Genomic DNA, 15688 nt, shown 5'->3' with positions numbered 1-15688 from the left:
GATCAAAGTTGTAGCAGCAAGGATAAAGGCATTAAAGTTGGATTTCTAACTAAAGAGGATGTTGATCATGTTTATGTATTAGTCGTACTTAATCAAAATGGGGGCGTATTTTTTTAGTTATTTGATTTTGTTTCTAGTACATCTCATTGAACGTATTGGATGCTGCAATTGTGTGTATTATATTTATTTATCCCTTTATAATACGGGTTTTTTTACAACCGTATTAGATGGGGGTGTACTCTATTACCAATTTTCCAGTAGTGTCAGGGTTTAGGTTGTATGGGAATGTCTTATTTATATGGAAATTAAAACCCAAACCTGAACCTGACATGATCAAGCTCATCCAGCACGCCATTAACGCCGTCATTACCTTTCTAGTCACCTCCGACATCTACGGCCCTCAAACCAACGAAGTTCTTATCAGCAAGGTAACATTCTTCTACTAGTACAAGCTTCATAACTAAATATTACATTGATCAAATGTCGCTCCCAATTAGTTTTAAGATCGTAGAGCACATGGGTTTTTGCATGTTTTGATTCAGTCAACTTACGGTTTAAGTATCGTTTCTTGTGTAGACTGATTAGCAAACATATTTTTTTGTATTACAGGCTTTGACTGGAGAGGGGAGGGAAAAAGTGCAGCTGGGTACCAAATTTGGGTTCAAATAGGAGAGCAGTAATCACATGGACGTCTCCGGAGACCCGGCCTATATAAAGTATGCTTGTGAAGCTAGCTTGAAGAGATTAGGCGTCTGATTGTATTGATTTATATTATCAGCACAGGATTGACAACCGTGTCCCTATTGAAATCACTGTTAATTTCCTCCTCTTTACACGTCGTTCTGTTGCAGTCGTGCTTAAATTCATTATCCATTCATATCGATCTCCTAAAATCTTTTATCTTTTTCGTTAGATGGGAGCACTAAAGGAGCTGGTGGAAGAAGGAAAGATCCAATATGTTGGATTATCGGAGGCGTCAGCATCAACCATCAGAAGAGCTCATGCTGTGCACCCATTAACAGCTATACAACTCGAATGGTCCTAGTGGACAAGAGATGCAGAAGAAGAAATCATTCCTACATGCAGGTTGGCTGTCTTTTCTTTCCTGTTTTTCTTTTTCTAATTTTCTCAATAAACATGTATCAAAAAATCTGAAGTTCAATTCTTATGTATATATATCATACGTTATCAGAGAACTTGGGATCGAGATTGTTACATACAGTCCTCTAGGACGGGGTTTCTTCTCATCTGGTCCAAGGATTGTTGAGAAGTTGGAAGATGGCGACTTACGTAAGGTTTGTTGGTTAACTTTTCTCAATATATTTTCCATTCAGCTCACCTCCATTCCAATTTGTTAGAGTTAAGCTAGATACTTTGTAAATATTATCTAATTATAGTCAGTTAGTTGGTGTTTATAGTAAAAGTCGTTATCAGTGATGTAACCGTCCTAATGAATAGACGTGATGGTTAGGGACGTTAGGGACATATAAATATGTAAACTCTGTGAATTAATAAAGCAGTTGACATTTACGTATGATAAATCATCTTCTTCTTGTTTATCCATAATTTCTTCCAACAAATTGGTATCAGAGCCAATCTTCATGGCATCAACTTCTGGGAACGGAGTACAATCTCAACCGCAGTTACCAAAACTAAATGGAAAGAATTACTTTCACTGGAATATCCAAATGAAACTGTTGTTTGAATCTCAGGATCTTTGGGATGTTGTTGAACACGGAATCGATGAACCTACAGAACCCACCATATTGACTGCGCTTGAGGCATTAGAGTTGAATTATTTGAGGAAGAAAGATAGAAGGGCCTTATTTCTAATATACCAAGCAGTCAATGAAAACATATTTGAAAGAATTTCATCCTCTGACACTTCAAAGGAGGCCTGGGATATTTTGCACAAATCATACAGAGGAGAAGAGAAGGTTAAGATTGTTAGATTACAGACGCTTCGTTGTGAGTTCGATGGATTAAGAATGAAAGAAACTTAATCCATAGAAGACTTTTACAATCGGGTAATAATATCCATTAAGATTAGAGATAATGAAAAGAAGATCTCTAATGTGTTCTACGTACCAGGTTTGAGACATAACCTATTGAGTGTGGGACAAGTTATTATGAAAGGGTATGATTTACGGTTTAAAAAAGGATTCTGTGAGATAAAAGACAGGAATAATAATTTGATCGGGAGAGTAAAGATGACTGTGAACAAGATGTTTCCTATCAAGTTTGATGGGGACAATCTTTTCTCTCTCTACACAAACACAAAAGATGTGTCACGTCTCTGGCATCACAGGTTTGGCCATGCAAACTTTGGTGCTCTCACTTACAAGCATAAACACCAACTAGTACATGGGTTACCCTCTATCGTCGTTGCAAATGATGTATGTGAAGCATGTGCGTTGGGTAAACATTCAAAGAAGTCATTTCCTCAAGACAAGGCATGGAGGGCATCAAAGCCTCTCGAATTGGTCCACTCGGACATTTGGGGTCCTATGAAAACACTGTCAATCGGAGGAAGTAGGTATGTATTAACCTTCATAGATGATTTTAGCAGGAAAACATGGATTTACTTTCTTAAAGAAAAATCGGAGACCTACAATTACTTTGTGATCTTTAAAGCTTGGGTTGAAAATCAAAGTGAACACAAAATCAAATGTTTAAGGTATGATCGTGGTGGGGAATACACTGCTTTTTGTCTTCAATCTTTCTTGAAAGAGAATGTCATACATCATCAACTAACTGCAAGTTACACACCCCAGCAAAACAGGGTTGCTGAAAGAAAAAACAGGACTCTTGGAGAGATGGCAAGGTGCATGTTACAGGGAAAGAGATTACCAGAGGAATTTTGGGCTGAAGCAATAGCATGTGCAGCATATCTGATCAACAGAACATCAACACAAAGTGTAAACAACATGACACCACAGGAAGCTTGGAGTGGTCTTAAATCGGGTGTAGGACATTTAAAGGTTTTTGGGTGCATTGCCTATGCACATGTTCCTGACCAAAGAAGGAGAAAACTCGATCAGAAATCCGAAAAAACAGTGTTTGTGGGTTACAGCAAAAACACAAAAGCATACAAGCTCTATAATCCTGTAACAAAAAAGGTACTCATAAGCAAAGATGTTATTTTTGATGAAGCAAAAGCTTGGAATGAACCTTTAAGAAGTGAAGAGAACAGTGCACACATCCCGGTGAGCATTTGTTCAGGAAAAGAAAGCAATGAGGAGGGAAATGAGATGAATACACACACACACACACACACACCTGTCAATGACAACTCAGTACAATCCATCGATGAATCTTCAAGTTCATCTGAAGAACCACCTCGTGTTAGAAGGATCAAGAAAAAACGAAGCATGACAGACCTATATGAAAACACTCAAAGATTGGACTTTGAAGACATGGCTGACTATGCTCTTTTTGTTGATGCTGATCCTATTACTTTTGAAGATACAATTCAAGATAAGAAATGGAGAGATGCAATGGATGCAGAAATAAGGTCAATTCTGAAGAATGATACATGGGAACTAGTTGATCCACCCAAAGATCATAAATCTATTGGTGTCAAATGGGTATATAAAATCAAACTTAATGAAAGAGGAAAGGTTGAAAAATATAAGGCAAGTTTAGTCGCCTAGGGATACAAACAAAAGTTGGGAATTGATTACCAGGAGGTATTTGCTCCGGTAATCAGACTAGAAACAATTCGTTTGGTTCTTTCTTTAGCAGCACAAAATGAATGGGATGTGCATCAGATGGATGTGAAATCGGCCTTCCTAAATGGCACACTTGAAGAAAACGTGTACATTGATCAACCAACTGGATATGTGAAGAAGGGGGAAGAGAATAAAGTTTGTCACTTGAAAAAGGCCTTGTATGGTTTAAGGCAGGCACCCCGTGCCTGGTACAGTAGAATTGAAAAGTACTTCCTGGATAATGGCTTCAAGAAATGCCCCTTCGAGCATACCCTCTTTGTCAAAGAGGCTACTAAAAAAATCTTAATTATTTGTTTGTATGTTGATGATTTGGTTTTTACAGGAAACTTAGAGGAAATGGTTCGTGAATTTAAGGAATCTATGAAAACAGAATTTGAAATGACTGACATGGGACTATTGCATTACTTCTTGGGAATAGAGGTAAAGTAGGAGCAAAAGAGGATCTCAATTTCCCAACACATGTATGCTAAGGAACTGCTTAAACGCTTCAACATGGTGGGTTCTTCACCTGTCTTTACACCAATGGAGTTTGGATCAAAATTCTCAAAAAATACATCCGAAGATGATGTGAATCCTAGTCTATATAGGAGTATGGTAGGCAGCCTTATGTATTTAACTGCAACAAGACCCGATATCATGTTTTCTGTAAGTGTTATTAGTTGCTTCATGGAGAATCCCAAGAAAAGTCATTGGGAAGCTGGTAAGCATATATTGCGTTTCATAAATGGTACTCTCAATCACGGGCTTATCTATACTAGAACTGAGGATGCAAGTTTGAGAGGTTTTAGCGACAGTGATTGTCACACCCCAAAAACCGAAGGCAGAAACATTTCCGGGGCGGACTCCTCGTTGAGTATCAAATCCAATGCACATAGTAAGCAAAGTAGACAACCGTTACATTACATATATAATAGTTTACATTTGTTTCAAAAGTAAAGTTATACATGTGATACATAGTATATATAAACAAAATAAGACAAGTCTTCTACGCACTCCGTCTTCGCCAAAAGAGATCGTCAGGTACCTGTCTAATACGGACCTGAGAATACAAGCAGTTTGAAAATCAACATAAAGCTGGTGAGTTCATAAGCGGTTTTGTTTTGTGAAAAATGTACGAGTTCCTTTGGTTTCCTGAAAAAGTGGTTATCCAAGAAAATCCCATATTTTCTTAAAAGTTGGTTACCAAATCCAAAATGTTATGAAAAAGATGTATTCTGAAAACATAATTATTCTTGTGAATTGTAAAGTTTAGTTATCCAACTTGTTACAATTTTCTGGTTACGTACTACTGTTACTCAGGAAAATCCTATATTTTCCTACATGTGTGTGTGTGTGAACTGTTACCAATTCTGATTATGTTTAATGTTATCCCCCAGGAAAATCCCATATTTTCCTGAACGTGTGTGTGTGCGAATTCTCCTGAAAGTCTGATTATCCTTAATTGTACATTAGTTTTATTACGTACATAAAACTAATAATTAATTGTGAAGTGTTCATAATCTTGATTGTGAGTTCCATAACCATACTTCAGACCAGATATGACTCGAGTCGTGGCCAGTATCCTTTTTATGACTTCGTCACCCTTGAACCTTTCGGTTCGGCTGTAGCTAGCAGCCAGGTGCAGGATTGTCAGTCCCGTATAGATCTATACACTCAAGTCACGCTCCCTATCTAAGAGATTCTGGTTACAGGTGCGGTCCTCCACTCGCGTATCTCTGTGGAGTGTTCACCGAGGACGTGTCTCCAATCTTTAAGATTACTCTTTACTCTCGTGCCTAGGGAAGTAGTATCTATGACTAACTAAGTTCTAATGGTGTCTGTCCTTTACACTCGAGCCTAGGTGTTTTATTAAGGACATTACAAATGTTTTATGTTTTCTAATGGTGTCTATCCTTTACACTCGAGCCTAGGGTGTTTTATTACAGACATTACAAATGTTTTATGTTTTGTAATCGTGTCTATCCTTTACACTCGAGCCTAGGGTGTTTTATTACAGACATTACAAAGGTTTTAAGATCTCTATCAATATAAGTGTGAACAATAAATTGTGAAACATAACAGTATATAATAAGAATTGAAATCGTTTAAACAAACAACTCTGCAAGTTAAAACAGTTTGTTAGTAGGTTTTCAATTCTTAAAAGTGTGCGAATTTTGAAACCATTTAAGTATAATAATGAATTTAAGTACATGATATACTTGTACTTTTGCTTGTATTCCCCCCTGAAAACATTTAAAAACCATTGTAAAAAAAAGTAGGGGTATGAACTCACCGGACGCGGAATGTGACGACTAGGATGCTAAACGTCGAATCGAGGCTTGAATACGAGCGAGGTTCCTATGTAATATGAAATGGTATACAAATATATCTAATTAGATTTATAAACTCTAATTAGATATGATATTACACTCCAATGAGCGAAAACACTTCAAAACGAGTGTTTGGAGTGACCCGGGTGACATCTACGGACGTGTATTGATGCGAGGGACTTGGGATTTGAGTTTACTCTTCAAGAGTAAACTCCCTAATGAATTTTCATCCATATACACCACTCACACATGAGTTCATGGCCGTGAACTCATGTTGGCAAGATTTATGGTGCTTAATGGGTCAATAACACTTGGGAAGGGTTGGAACAATTTTATCTAAGGCATGGAATGAATTTAAATCACCAATAAGAACACTTAAGGGAGTTTACGGCCCTAGCATGGAGCTTACAGCCATAAACTCCTAAACTCTCCTTGAATGAGTGAGTTAAAGGCCTTAGATTAATCACATGTGATTCCAATAATTTTTACAAGCCTTGGTATGAATTTAGGGCATCAAATAACACATTTTTAGGAGTTTACGGCCCTGGAGCACATGCTATGGCCGTAAACTCTCAAATGAAGAGTTTTGATATGTTTAAGGTCTCTAAACTATTTTTGCTTGGTTCTATGATTTATTCCAAGGCTTTTGGTGGTGATGGGTGGCTTTCTAACATGTTTGAAATGTGTTTACTCCCATGTTTGAGGGGTTTACGGCTCAAGCATATGTCTTGACCGTAAACTCATTCAAATCCCTCAAAATCCATGTCTAAAGTGTTCTAAGTCCATTCCATGAAGTCGTTTAGCCATATCTAAAGTCTAGTTGTGGTTTGGAAGGGTTTTGTTGCTCAAACCCCCCCCCCCCCCCCATTTTCATGTGTTTACGGCCTAAGGCTATTCCAGGGCCGTAAACACATGTTTATGGTCCTATTCCATGATTTAGACACGAAAATGAAGGCTATGGATGCTATACTAAGGGCTAAGATGATTATCTTGGTGATTTGAAGCCTAAATTTGATGTTTTGGACCTTGAATCTAGCTTGAGGAGAGAGGTTAGAGAGAGATGGTTGTGAAATGAAGCAAAAGCTTCAAATGAAAGCTTGGATCTCTTTAAATAGTGTCTAAGTTCGGGACACGGTGGAATTCTACCCGATACCAGCGTGAGACGGGGCTTTTGGTCGCACCCGGCCAAATTGCCGTAACCCGATATGGCTGATTCTAGAAATGTTCCGATCACTAATACGAGGTGTTAGAATGAGTTCTAAGGGTATTAAGACACTCATTAAGTCATAAAATAATATCCACATTAATGACTTAATTAAATGTCGGAATTGGAAACGAAATTGGAAACGGCGATTGGATGATCGAAATGAGTCGCGACAAGGGGTACAAGCAGTGATACGAATTTCGGGTTGTTACATTATCCCCACGTTAGAGGGAATTTCGTCCCGAAATTCAAAGATTCGAACACAGATCACGAAGTGAAAAGAGATGTGAGGATGAATCTACTGCTTCGGGTCTTGATGCTCCAAAGTGGAATCGGGTCTCCGCTTGACATTTCAGCGAACCCTCACTGTCAGGATGTGGCTTTGTTACGCAAGACTAACCTCTCGATCCATGATCTCAATTGATTCATCCATGAAGGTTCAGACTTCCGTTGGTTTTGATCTCATCAAGGGAGTTCTAGGGTTTCGTCAGGTCGGCAATCCTTACTATCAAAGATGTGGAATGCCAGATGGTTGCTGCTGAGTTCTAAAGATAGCTCGGAGAGGGCTATGGAATCGATTCCTAACGAGGATCTCGAAGGGTCTAATGTTCCATGAGTTAAGTTTTCCGCACTTCCCAAGGCATACTATGTCTTTCCAGAGTAAAACTTCCAACAAGTGGGTACATATTCATGTGGCAGAGTAGCTAAGGGTCCGATGGTTCTAAAGGAAACTTCTATGTGAGTCTACGATCATAGCCGACGGGATCCAAGAATTGACGGGTTTCTATGGGTATCCCCAGTTCCGACTGATTCTTTATTGCCTTAGCTTTTGGAGAGGTTCACAAATATGACTGCTTTGCTTGTCTACTTGACCAGGAAAATGGTTTGATCGAAGGGTACCACTACTACCTCGTAGCGATCATATCAAGCCCTGGTTGCTCTCTTGGACACATCGTGCTCACTAAGGTTTTTGGACTATGAGGTAATTCCAGGGACTTGGTCGATGCGAGACTGGACTACGCGTTAGGAAAGAATTCTCAAGAATCCTTCGGAAACAGTATCGGGGAAAGAATTGCAAACTTCTCGTTTCTCGATGATCACATGAACGAGGAATACATGGGAAAAACTTTTTAAGCTTTGATGCACGAAGATCATGAGAGTCGGGTCGGAGGAAGGTTAAGACGTATGGCTTTCTCGAAACCAAGAATAACAGCATGAATGAGGCTCGGTCATTACATGCCAAAGATGGCATCAAAGCATTTCATGAAAAGGTTGCCATTAGATCGAACAGAAAAGAATAATTGTTCGGATTAAGGATACAATCTACGGATATGACGTTAGCGTCCTCATTCTCACTTGATAACCATCTCGACGGTATACATTTTCGATTACTCACAAACGAAAGGGTTTTAAAGATGTTCAAATGGATGGTTAGCGAATTTCTTTCAGCAATAAAATCGAAAAGAATCACAGGCATAACATTCAACAGGAAATATACCTGTGGCAATGGTGGGATCGGTAGCTGTCTCCTCTTGTCCTATCGCTAGAACTCTTCCGGCGTTGCCAGGTGTTACTGCCTTGGGGCAGTTTCTCTTGAGATGTCCAACTTCTCCACAACCATAGCAGGCCTGACCAATGCCCGCTCCGGAAGTTTGACTTGTTGATTGAGTTGGTGTCTTACAGTTTTTCGCCATGTGACCCTTTATGCCACATTTGTTGCAAAATACCTCTATACATGAACCGGAAGGAAAGTGATGATAGTTGCACTTGTCACAACTAGGAAGGCTTCCAGCATACCTACTGGCAGGTTTTCGAGTTGAGGATCCAACAACAGAGACAGCTGCAGGGGAAGTGGCAGCGTGAACTGCTACTATTTGCTGTCTCTTCGAAGATTCATGTGATGTCTGACTTTTCTCCTTCTTCCCGATTTTTCTTTTCTCACCACTCCTCTTTGTCGGCTCAGGAGTGGTAGCGGCCTCCTCAAGGTCGTCACTATGATCGATTAGGATTTGTGCTAAGTGTTTGGCGCTGTCGTATGTATCCGGCCTTGCAGCTATGACATTTCCTTTCGTTGGTTGGGTCAGCTCCCAGATGAATCTCTCTATCTTCTTACTCTCTGGGGTAACCATTCCCGGGCAGAGTAATGCCAAGTCGTCGAACCTGGAAGTGTAAGCAGTGATGTCGGAACCTTTCATCTTCAGGTTCCAGAGTTCGTGTTCTAACTTTTGCATTTTGCCCCGAGGGCAGTACTCAGCCAACAGAAGTTTCTTCATGGCTTCCCAACCCATGGTGTTGGCTACAGGTAAGGTTAGGGATTTGACTCGGCCATTCCACCACGTCAGGGCTTTGTCGATAAAGGTGCAGGCGGCAAACTTCACTTTGTCATATTTTGAGCAGGCGCAAATTTCAAAGATGGATTCGATCTTCTCGAACCATCGGGTGAGGGAAATGACACCTCCAGTGCCATCAAAGGACGTGGGTTTTGCGTTCATGAAATCCTTATATGAACCTTCTTTTCGGTGTCCTTGACTGCTTTCTTGGTTTTGGGTTTGGGTACCACCTCCCGAACCACCAGAACCGCCAGAGTTTCGTTGAGATATGGCAGTTGCCACTGCGGCTGTAACAGCTGCCTGGAATACTACAGGATCAATTTGGGGAGGAGGTGGTGGCGAAGGGTTATTGGTCTTGGAGCTGGGTCTCTTTCTTGGAGGCATCTTGATCTAATAAGATCAAGAAAGAGAGGATGATAAGTCCTCTGAATTGAATCAAGAGATATAACGAATATATGATGAATAAGCGATAAAGCAGGAAAGAGCTATCTAAGCGGGAAAAGTATCGCTAAGGGAATGATTAAAGAACAATGCGTGAACAAGGATTTCTACCAAGGATTGGCTCGAGAAATACTCCCATAGTATTTCATGATTTGTTACGACGCTGGTTCGATGTTTGTGGTATTAGGGTAAGTTTTAGGCATGCCGCATACTACAGTCACTCCCAAGCACATGTTGGCCGTGTCTCGAATGAATATAGTTGGCCAGGCTATATTGATCCTAGACACGACTACATAACTGCCCAGGTTTAACGCAGTACACAATACCCATTTACTTATGTTTTGTTCTACTTGTAGTTACGGATCTCGACGGTTCGGTATACTTATATACTTTTGAAAATACTTCTATTTTGAAGGATACTTTTAGTTCAGAGCACTTAGGCCCCTTAATGTTTATAGTTTTATACCATGTAAGGTTTGGTATACTTTATTCACTATAAACAAGGGCTCTGATACCAATCTGTCACACCCCGAAAACCGAAGACGGAAACATTTCCGGGGCGGACTCCTCGTTGAGTATCAAATCCAATGCACATAGTAAGCAAAGTAGACAACCATTACATTACATATATAATAGTTTACATTTGTTTCAAAAGTAAAGTTATACATGTGATACATAGTATATATAAACAAAATAAGACGAGTCTTCTACGCACTCCGTCTTCGCCAAAAGAGATCGTCAGGTACCTGTCTAATACGAACCTGAGAATACAAGCAGTTTGAAAATCAGCATAAAGCTGGTGACTTCATAAGCGGTTTTGTTTTGTGAAAAAATGTACAAGTTCCTTTGGTTTCCTGAAAAAGTGGTTATCCAAGAAAATCCCATATTTTCTTAAAAGTTGGTTACCAAATCCAAAATGTAATGAAAAAGATGTATTCTGAAAACATAATTGTTTTTGTGAATTGCAAATTTTAGTTATCCAACTTGTTACAATTTTCTGGTTACGTACTACTGTTACTCAGGAAAATCCTATATTTTCCTACATGTGTGTGTGTGTGAACTGTTACCAATTCTGATTATGTTTAATGTTATCCCCCAGGAAAATCCCATATTTTCCTGAACGTGTGTGTGTGCGAATTCTCCTGAAAGTCTGATTATCCTTAATTGTACATTAGTTTTATTACGTACATAAAACTAATAATTAACTGTGAAGTGTTCATAATCTTGATTGCGAGTTCCATAACCATACTTCAGACCAGATATGACTCGGGTCATGGCAAGTATCCTTTTTATGACTTTCGTCACCCTTGAACCTTTTCGGTTCGGTTGTAGCTAGCAGCTAGGTGCGGGATTGTCAGTCCCGTATAGATCTATACACTCAAGTCACGCTCCCTATGTAAGAGATTCTGGTTATAGGTGCGGTCCTCCACTCGCGTATCTCTGTGGAGTGTTCACCGAGGACGTGTCTCCAATCTTTAAGATTACTCTTTACTCTCGTGCCTAGGGAAGTAGTATCTATGACTAACTAAGTTCTAATGGTGCCTGTCCTTTACACTCGAGCCTAGGTGTTTTATTAAGGACATTACAAATGTTTTATGTTTTCTAATGGTGTCTATCCTTTACACTCGAGCCTAGGGTGTTTTATTACAGACATTACAAATGTTTTATGTTTTGTAATGGTGTCTATCCTTTACACTCGAGCCTATGGTATTTTATTACAGACATTACAAAGGTTTTAAGATCTCTATCAATATAATTGTGAACAATCAATTGTGAAACATAACAGTATATAATAAGAATTGAAATCGTTTAAACAAACAACTCTGCAAGTTAAAACAAGAGTAAACTCCCTAATAAGTTTTCGGCCATATACACCACTCACACATGAGTTCACGGCCGTGAACTCATGTTGGCAAGATTTATGGTGCTTAATGGGTCAATAACACTTGGGAAGGGTTGGAACAATTTTATCTAAGGCATGGAATGAATTTAAATCACCAATAACAACACTTAAGGGAGTTTACGGCCCTAGCATGGAGCTTACGGCCGTAAACTCCTAAACTCTCCTTGATTGAGTGATTTAAAGGCCTTAGATTAATCACATGTGATTCCAATAATTTTTACAAGCCTTGGTATGAATTTAGGGCATCAAATAACACATTTTTAGGAGTTTACGACCCTAGAGCACATGCTATGGCCATAAACTCTCAAATGAAGAGTTTTGATATGTTTAAGGTCCCTAAACTATTTTTGGTTGGTTCTATGATTTATTCCAAGGCTTTTGGTGGTGATGGATGGCTTTCTAACATGTTTGAAATGTGTTTACTCCCATCTTTGAGGGGTTTACGGCCCAAGCATATGTCTTGGCCATAAACTCATTCAAATCCCTCAAAATCCATGTCTAAAGTGCTCTAAGTCCATTCCTTGAAGTCATTTAGCCATATCTAAAGTCTAGTTGTGGTTTGGAAGGGTTTTGTTGCTCAAAAACCCCCCCTTTTCATGTGTTTACGGCCTAAGGTTGTTCCGGGGCTGTAAACACATGTTTATGGTCCTATTCCATGATTTAGACATGAAAATGAAGGCTAAGGATACTATACTAAGGGCTAAGATGATTACCTTGGTGATTTGAAGCCTAAATTTGATGTTTTGGACCTTGAATCTAGCTTGAGGAGAGAGGTTAGAGAGAGATGGTTGTGAAATGAAGCAAAAGCTTCAAATGAAAGCTTGGATCTCTTTAAATAGTGTCCAAGTTCGGGACACGGTGGAATTCTACCCGATACCAGCGTTAGACGGGGCTTTTGGTCGCACCCGGCCAAATTGCCGTAACCCGATATGGCTGATTCTAGAAATGTTCCGATCACTAATACGAGGTGTTAGAATGAGTTCTAAGGGTATTAATACACTCATTAAGTCATAAAATAATATCAACATTAATGACTTAATTAAATGTCGGAATTGGAAACGAAATTGGAAACGGCGATTGGATGATCGAAATAAGTCACGAAAAGGGGTACAAGCAGTTATACGAATTTCGGGTTGTTACAGTGATTATGGTGGGTGTATAGATGATAGTAAAAGCACCACATGCTATATTTTTAACCTTGGCTCTGGAGCCATATCATGGCAAACGAAAATGCAAAATGTAGTCGCCATATCTTCTGCTGAGGTGGAGTACATTTCACTTTCAATGGCTGGCTGCCAAGCTTTGTGGCTTAGGGGTATTTTGGTCACACTAGGAAAATACCAAATCAATGCAACAAAGCTTTTCTGTGATAACAAATCTGCCATAGCTCTGTCAAAAAACCCTATATTCCATGGAAAAGTAAGCATATTCGAATTAAATATCACTTCATCCGTGAACTTGTTGCAAACAAAGATGTGGAAGTTTGTTTTTTGTGGAACAAAGGATCAGTTAGCAGATGTATTTACCAAGGCTTTGCAAGTGGGTAACTTCAATCGTTTGAAGAAGAATCTTGGAGTATCTGAAATCTAGCTTAAGAGGGGAATGTTAGAGTTAAGCTAGATACTTTGTAAATATTATCTAATTATAATCAGTTAGTTGGTGTTTATAGTAAAAGTCGTTATCAGTTATGTAACCGTCCTAATGAATGGACGTGATGGTTAGGGATGTTAGGGATATATAAATATGTAAACTCTGTTAATTAATAAAGCAGTTGACATTTACGTATGATAAATCATCTTCTTCTTCTTGTTTATCCATAATTTCTTCCAACACAATTGACAAACGAATAGGTCGTTCATATCGGGTACAAGATTTTCTAATTGTAGTTATTGCCGAGGTTCCAACCTGAAAATATTGAGCATAACAAGATCATGTATAAGAAGGTGAATAAGATGGCGGCGAAGAAGGGGTGCACCCCATCCCAACTATCATTGGCTTGGGTTCACCACCAGGGGAATGATGTGGTGCCAATTCCAGGAACCACAAAGATTGAGAATCTTGAACAGAACATTGGAGCTTTATCTGTGAGACTAACATCAGAAAAGACATGGCTGAACTTGAAGCCATTGCTTCATCTGATTCAGTTAAAGGTGGTCGATATTGGGATGGTATTCCAACATTTAAGGACACCGAGACTCCTCCATTGTCATCTTGGAAATCTTGATCAGCACGTTGTTTCTTGTGTGTTGCTATATATAGACACATAAGATATGTTTTTACTATAAGAATGTTTCATTTGTAAACTAATAAAAAAAATAAAGGGAAGACAGCAAGGGCGTAGCTACTTTGAAGGTAGCTAGGACCTACCTATTTTTCTTAATATTAGTAATATTAATATAAAATATATATGAAAAAATTGGTGAATATCTCATTAGTGTTATAGTACCTATGTAATTTTTGGAAAAATAAAAATAAAAATACATCAACCTAAATTTTATATAAAATAATCCGTTTAAAATAGTCCACCACCCAGGGGCGGACCTTAGTGGAGCCTAGGGGGTCCCGGGTTACTACTCAATTTCCGGCACATACGTAGTGTAAAAAAATATCTTTTCTATTAGGTACACCGGCTTGAAGTACGAGTGACGTCCCTACGAAAACATTATGTGTCCGTCACTGCCACTACGTAAATTCATTTAAAATTTATTCATTACGCAATAGATCAATCCATTTAAAATAATAACAGAAAACTTTACCAAATGTGATCACTAATTGTGATCTCCTAACGCTTGACGCCTCATAAGGTTCTTGCATGTCTGATCGATAGATCCACTGTCCGTCATCCGTCGTCTGGCGAGGCCACCAACAATCATTATCCTTCCACCGGGTGCCACTTCTTCCTGCTTATATTTATATATTTCAATTTTTGGATGATAGTTTAATATCATTAATTAAAAAAAGTGTTTTAGAAAGTATCGATAACGATATAATTATTAATATATATATTTCAAGATATAAGACGTTAGAGTTTAAATGTAAAATTATTATAAATAGTGGAGTTATGTTTAATTATTTTAAGGTATACAACCCGACCCAATACAATTCGTAATTTTTACTCTTTTGTTTTTTTAGTTTGAGTAAATTACATGAATGGTCCCTATGGTTTGGGGTAATTTACAAGTTTAGTCTGTAGCTTATTTTTTTAACTCAGAAGGTCCTTGCTATTTATTTTTGTTATGTGTTTGGTCCCTACTGTTTGTTTTTGTTACACGTTTGGTCTCTATCTTACTTAAAAATACTATTATTTAAATAGAGAAAAATGATGGATTAGGTAATTAAGATGAGGGGTAGGGGTGGGGGTGTGTTAATTTAAAAAAAAAATCAAAAAATCAAGGGAAACATAGTCTTTTTAGGTAAGAAATGGACCAAGTGCGTAACAAAACAAACAGTAGAGACCTTCCGAGTTAAAACAATAAGTTAGAGACCAAACGTGCAAATAACCATAAACCATAGAGACCATTCGTGTACTTTACTCTTTTAGTTTCATTTACATAAAGAACTACATGGTTTTTGGTTCTAGATTCGCCACTAGGGTTTATTATGAGTAAATCTATATGTACCATTCTAAATTCCATCGTGTAACCCGTGTAAGTGGAATAGCGTGTAGCTCCATAATTTGACAATTTATATGAGTACCAGGTAGTGTAGTAGCACCATTTATTATTCAAGCAAAAAGTGGAATACAATGATGGGAAAGATAACTATAAATA

General features: G+C 38.5%; 1 pseudogene; it reads left to right on the top strand.

Annotated features, from left to right (window-relative positions):
• Positions 1-159: 159 nt before the first annotated feature.
• LOC145089531 (putative aldo-keto reductase 4) lies at positions 160-14142 on the top strand (annotated as a pseudogene).
• The last annotated feature ends 1546 nt before the right edge of the window (positions 14143-15688 follow it).

Source organism: Lactuca serriola, chromosome 2 (genome assembly GCF_051521515.1).
Source record: "Lactuca serriola cultivar US96UC23 chromosome 2, Lser_US96UC23_V15, whole genome shotgun sequence".
Classification (NCBI taxonomy): Eukaryota; Viridiplantae; Streptophyta; class Magnoliopsida; order Asterales; family Asteraceae; genus Lactuca; species Lactuca serriola.
The sequence above is the reverse complement of the archived record's forward strand: the minus strand, read 5'-3'. Positions and strand labels throughout refer to the sequence as shown.